General features: G+C 42.7%; 1 long non-coding RNA gene across 1 annotated transcript in view; it reads left to right on the forward strand.

Annotated features, from left to right (window-relative positions):
• LOC109305013 overlaps positions 1 to 6588 on the forward strand; it is a 74983-nt gene that overhangs the window by 36490 nt on the left and 31905 nt on the right. The window contains exon 2 of the long non-coding RNA XR_002099534.1: positions 1584 to 1682. This is a non-coding gene — a long non-coding RNA (uncharacterized LOC109305013). The remainder of the gene's footprint in view (positions 1 to 1583; positions 1683 to 6588) is intronic.

Here is a 6588-nt window from a genome sequence, read left to right on the forward strand (position 1 = left end):
TCTAACCTAAATCTACCCTCTGCTAGCTCGTGACTGTTGTTCCTGGTCACTCCTGGCTGTGCTCGGAGGAACAGTGACTCCCCCAATGCCTGCTGATCCCCCCTGACCAGTTTGTAACAGGCCATAAGATCCCCCCTCAGCCTTCTCTTGTGGAGGATGAACAGGTTCAGGTCCCGTAGTCTCTCCTCATAGGGCCTGCCCTGCAGTCCCCTGATCATGCGAGTGGCCCTCCTCTGGACCCTCTCTATGCTGTCCACATCCCTCTTGAAGTGCGGCGCCCAGAACTGGACGCACTACTCCAACTGCGGCCTGACCAGTGCCGCATAAAGGGGAAGGATCACCTCTCTGGACCTGTTCGAGATGCATCTGTGGATGCATGACAAGGTACGGTTGGCCTCCCTAACTGCCTCGCCACACTGCCGGCCCATGTTCATCTTGGAGTCAATGATGACTCCAAGAACCTTTTTCACCTCCGTGCTGACAAGAGGGGAGTTCCCTAACCTGTAGGTGTGGTGCCGGTTGTTCCTCCCCAGGTGCATCACCTTGCACTTGTCTGTGTTGAAGCCCATCCTATTCTCATCCGCCCACCCTTGTAACCTGTCCAGGTCTGATTGTAGCCTGCTTCTTCCTTCCAATGTGCCCACGTCCCCCCACATCTTAGTGTCATCAGCAAATTTGAACAGGGTGCTTTTTACCCCCTCGTCCAAATCACTGATGAAGACGTTAAACAGTGCGGGCCTGAGGACCGAGCCCTGTGGGACCCCACTGCCCACATCCTTCCAAGTTGTTGCTGCCCCAAGCCTCAGGCGCAGGATGGAAGTTCCTCACCTCCTCCCTGCGCCCCAGGCCACGTCCCTGCTGGGTCATGCTGCTCCCAGCAGCCCCAGGTTCCCCCCGCCACTGCCCCCAAGGCTGGACAGGGGGGTTGGGAGTCAGTAACAGCCAGGCAGTGCCCCAGAGCTAGTGCCGGCGGGGCTCAGATCAGGCTGGCAGGAGCCTGAGGTGCAGCTGCCTGGGCTCTATGGAGCCAGGCCAGGATGCCCCAGCAGGGAGAGAGGGGAGCCACCCCTCTCTGGGCCCTGTGAGCACTGGCTCCTGCATGCTTCCTCACTCCCAGCCCCCCACCACAACCCTGTGGCCAAATGGGGCCCAGCGTGACCCCCCAAACCCCTCTTACCTGAGCTTCCCGCTCCAGCACGGGCGGGAACAGCCTCAGAGTCCCTCCGGCTATGGGAGGTGGGGCGTGGGGGCCCTGCTTTTCCAGGGGCCTGGCTTCTGCTGGGTCCTAATGCCCCTGGCTCCTGTCACTTTTGACTGGAGCCAGAGGCAAATAAATATTAATTATTAAAACATTTCTTGGGGCCCCACGGGCCAGACAAAATGGCCTCATGGGCTGGATCCAGCCCGTGAGATGTATTTTGCCTACACCTGCTCTAGGCTCTGGAACTGTATAAAAGTACAGGTTCCAACCAGACCCCATGCCAAGAGCTTACGTGCCACACAGCCCAAGAAGACTTGTGACTATGCTGCCATAATCTCTTTGGATCCACCCTGAAGGCTGTGTTCCATTTTTTACCCAACAGCTCACTGGTAGTGTGTTCACTTGGGATGTATAAGATGATGGTTCAAATCCTGGATTCAAATCAGAGGAGGAACTTGAAGCTGGGCGTCCTAAACCCTAGGTGAGTATTGTAGCCACTGGGCTTTTGACTAAAGGGAATACAGTCAACTCCCACTTTCAGATTAGTGTTTTGAGTTACTAAGGATTGATCTGGTTTGTTGCCTTACTTCAGGAGCAGGTTAGTAGAATGGAACAATGAACCGTCACCTACCCCAATATTAGACATATTGATCCAGATACATCCAAAAGAACTTAGACACCTAGATTATACACCTCTCTGCCCAAAGTTTAAGTGCCTGGTTAGGAACCCAGAACACTGTGTTAGGCACCTAAACTTCAACTATAGTTTGGCTCTTCAGAACGGGGCCCAAAATAACCATCAGGCTGAGCATGGAGCCATCCAACATCATCGCAGTCAGCCTGCATGTTTCTAAAGCAAGCTAACAGGTAAGTGCTGATATATGGATCAGTCCTAGAATGCACCCTTGGTGGCTCAGGCCTGCAAGCTAGTATGGAGTCTATTCAAGGAAAAGGTAAGGTAGGTTTGCACTTTATATCTACCCTGCCTTTTGCTTGACTTAAGATAAACATGGCTGCCTATGCTTGTATATTCAAGTTCCACAGCACATAATCCTCTCCTACAGGTGGATGCCTGTGTTCTTTCTTTTGAGGAACTAGGTTTGACTCACTCTTAAAACACTGGTGATGGTGGTGGGGAAAGAGGGGTGCCTTTGCCTTCTCATGCCATTTCTTTCTCTCTCTCAATTTATAATGCAACAAGCAGGGTGAAGCAAAAGTGGCTTCAACTGACCACTTTTTAAATTTTTATGCACTTATTTTCTTAAGTGCAAATAGAGAGGAAGGGTTAAAACTCATATTTAAAAGGAAAAAAGTGGGTGCAGGTGCATGCTGATATGGGCAGGTTATCCTATAATGCCTAAAAATCACTGTTCAGAATGAAAACGCTGATGCACTCTACACAATCGAGTGTCTGTCACTGTAATGCACATAGGCAACTTCAGGATGTGTGTGTACATCAGTTTTGATTTAATAGAAAACTAAATGATTTACGAACAAGACTACTCAGGCAAGGAAAATATAAATGGCCTCTATACTCTATAACACCACAAAGCCCAGACTTTACTTTAGACAGTTAGATTACCCTGCCATGTTGTGAGAAGCTGATTTTCCACCCTAGAGATATGATCTGTTAAGGATACTTTTTCAGTTTTTTTAGGATGGGAAAATATATATGATTATAGCCCAGATGTTTGAATTTATTTGACATTTCATGGCCTTGGCCTTCCCATATTTTCCCCTCCTTGCTGGATCTGGCCCTCTCTGTTTAGCTGCCAGAGGAATGCAGCTGACATCTAAGAAGTTTCCTTGATGTATCATAAATATTAGGTTTTAACACTTGCTGGTCCACCTGAAGGGATCAATCTACCCTTTCCATACACACAATGTAACTCTTCTTCCAGTTAGCAGAAGCTTTACTGTGCCAGGTTCTCAGCTGTGTTTACTGATTACTTTTTTGGGTAATATGTAGCTGCGGCACTTCTGAATCATTTCTTTTGCATTTGTCAAGCTACTCCCCAAGTTTGTTATAGCCTATGATCCTAAAAACCACATGCTTTCCTGCATCACAACAATTAAAACAAGAGAAAACAAATGGAGTATCCTGTACTTTTCTTTTCTTTCTTTTTTTTTTTTGGCATTCTAAGTCTTTTATGCTTGATGCAGATTTTTTTCTGTGCAGTTTAAATGACAGAGCCATGGAATATAGCTTTCTCATTTAAATTGCATTAAGCTGTCATTCTTCAAGTCAGATTATTCCTTGCTACCCTACTCATGTTACATTATGGAGTTGAGGATTTCACCTGAAAAGAAAGAGAAAGGTCAAGCCAAACAGAATGGGAACAATCCAAAAGAGCATTTTATATACATTCTGTTCCTGGACAAATGATATCTATGCCAAAACATTAAATGCTGTAAATTATAGTTGACTCTGGGCATCTTTACCTTTCACAACCCTTATGCTACAGTTCATAATGCTGGAGAGATTCCTTATTTTCTCATAAAGGCCAAGCAATTTCTCTAGTCTTAAAAGACCAGTCATCAACAATCAAACATATAATCATTCACCTGCCCCTATACAGATTCAGCCAATAGAAACACAATATAAACATGTCAGATGCAACAATTTTTTAAATCTTAAATTTAACATTAAAAACCTTATTTGAAGTCATTTACCCTTATTGTTCCTAAAAATAACTAGTTATTGAAGTAATATATGTGTATGTACATACAATAGCATGTTAGACTGATTTTTTTTAGGCACTGGCATAATGTCAAGCACCTATGTAGATACTTTTCACATCCAACTCACTACATTATTTGGTTAAGGACTTTAAGCAAAGTACAGGGTCAAGTATACAAAGCTCATATGGAGTTTTTCTTCCCTTCTGGTCTTACTAAAAACAGAGTAGAGATTAAAGGCCCTCAACCAGTGCCCGCTGAAGTCAATTGGAATGTTGTAATTCATTTCAGCAGAAAAAGACTGGGCTATTGCAAAAAAAAATTGTGCCCTGAAAACTGCATGGTTATAAAGATAGTGTAAGGCTTTAAGACAGAAATGTTATATTTTTTGGTTGTCTAAGTTTCTCAGTTGGAAAATGTATTAACATGTCTTCCTGTTATGGGCTATAGATAGCAATCCTAGAGGCCACTGGGAAACATAGATCTCCTGGTTTCTGTTCTTTTTTTTTCTGGGCAGGGTGCAGATAGTAAAGATTATGAAGAATAGATGGGAGGGTCAGAGTTTAATATAGTATCATTACATTTGATATTTCTTTCTGCCTTCTACGATGTTATAATTACTTCTGATAATTTCTCATCCTGTACAGGCAACAGGTAGGCCTGTTTTAAGAGCTCGTGACCTTTATCATAATGCTGTTAAACTCACATTTAGGTTATCCCATCATACATTCACAAATAATGCAAGGACATCACCTCCTCTTAAATTAAGCCTTACACAAATTTGCAATCAATATTTTCTCAGAAATACAACAAGAAGTGAATTTTGAGCACGTCATCTGATTCAGTGCTGAAGGTGCTGATGAACCAGCTTTTTTATGTAAGTTTGGCTCTATTGCCACAGTGATTTACATCCCTTCTGTTTTTCACTTTATTTGGTTTGCCTGGCTTTCTTCAGTGAGGACAGAGAAAACTGTTGATGTATACTTCATAGCCACCTCTCCCAGAATTAGGGCAGCCTTAATTTAAACAGGCAGCTAAGAACCCATTAAAATGAATTATCCTGTTCCTTTTAGTCTGAAAGCAAATTGACATCTTTGTTGGATTTCCTGTAGTTTGTTTAACAAACAAACCAAAGAAAACATTCACCTGCAGGATGAGGACAGCAAGCCGTTTAAAGCTGATGGCAGACGTTGTTAGTAACCAATCAAAAAAAAAATCCCCCTTAAACTAAAAGCATTTTTTTTCACATTAAATGAGGTGCTGCTCTGACAGTTTTATATTTAAAGTGTAAAATATGAAATTTGAACTTGCACCTTTCTACATGAAGTTGCTTAACATGAAAACAAGATTGATAATGTGGCATTTGCCACAGGACCTGCCTAAATTTTGGGGGTCTTGTGAGGACAAAGTCACCAGGATACATGTAGATGGGCTGAGTCAGGCAAATTTATAGGCCTGATATTTAGATTATTGTTGTTAGGATAACAAATTGTTATCTATCATTACAATTAGCTAACAGGTGGCTTTATGCCCAGTATACATTTCCATCCATCTGGTATCTAAGAGAAAAAAGTCTTTAGTTTGCTCAAAAATATTGAGGTGACTTGCAGTCACCTATCACACTGTATATTATATAAATGAGCTTGGTTACTATTGTGTATAGTCCTTTAAAACCGGTAATGTTTTTGTTATTAGCTTAAATTTGGTACCATCACCTTAGCAAGACCTCATTCCTTCTGTGGCTCATTCCTATTTATTCTGATGAGCAAATTTAGAAATTTACCTTTTATGAAAGGGGGGGAGTGGAAAAGACCAAGGAAAAACATCTGAAACAGCAAATTGCAGGTCCAGGTCCTGTCCTTTACCGGCAAGATACAAATAATCGGCATTACAATCAATGTGAGTTTTTCATATTCTTTCAGGAAAATATTACTCTTAGTACTAATAGACTCATTTTGGGATGAGCAAATATTAAACTTGCAAGTCCTTCTGTACTGCATATTGTGGCTACTTGCCATAACTTCAGTCTTCATCTTTTATGAAAGTCACTTAAAATGTCATTTATCATTGGACTGAAGTGAAGTGTGTACCCTTGACAGTCTTTAGAGATGTTTATATTGAGTATCCTTGGCAGTATAAAACAAAAGGAAGGTAGGTTGCCTATATGTCTGTTCAGTGGACATAATTGAATGCTGTGTTCATTTTAGAAAGTAAAACAAATATTTCAGTGAAGCCTGCCTCACTGCTATCACAGACTTACGTATGCACTGGAGGCCAACAATTACATGCCCGTATTATTCAAAGGTAATAATATCAGCAGCCGGAATCTAATAATTTTCATACCCCAATTATTCAATTACATTTTTCATTTTTATCTATGCACAGCAGAAAATACACACCTCTTCAATATTGAATGAATTAACACTGTAGATGCATTTTCATAGATTCATAGATTCATAGATTAAGGGTCGGAAGGGACCTAGTAGATCTTCTAGCCCGACCCCCTGCCAGGGCGGGAGAACAACAAAAAACCCCAAAAGAGAAAAACGGGACTCAAATGAGTCCAGCCAGGTAGGCATCCAGCCTCTTCTTAAAGACCCCCAGGGTAGGGGCCAGCACCACTTCCCTTGGAAGTTGGTTCCAGCTCCTAGCCGCCCTAACTGTGAAGTAGTTTTTGCGGATGTCCAATCTATACCTCCTCTCCATCA

Source organism: Gavialis gangeticus, unplaced genomic scaffold (genome assembly GCF_001723915.1).
Source record: "Gavialis gangeticus isolate Ggan-Ray unplaced genomic scaffold, GavGan_comp1, whole genome shotgun sequence".
Classification (NCBI taxonomy): Eukaryota; Metazoa; Chordata; order Crocodylia; family Gavialidae; genus Gavialis; species Gavialis gangeticus.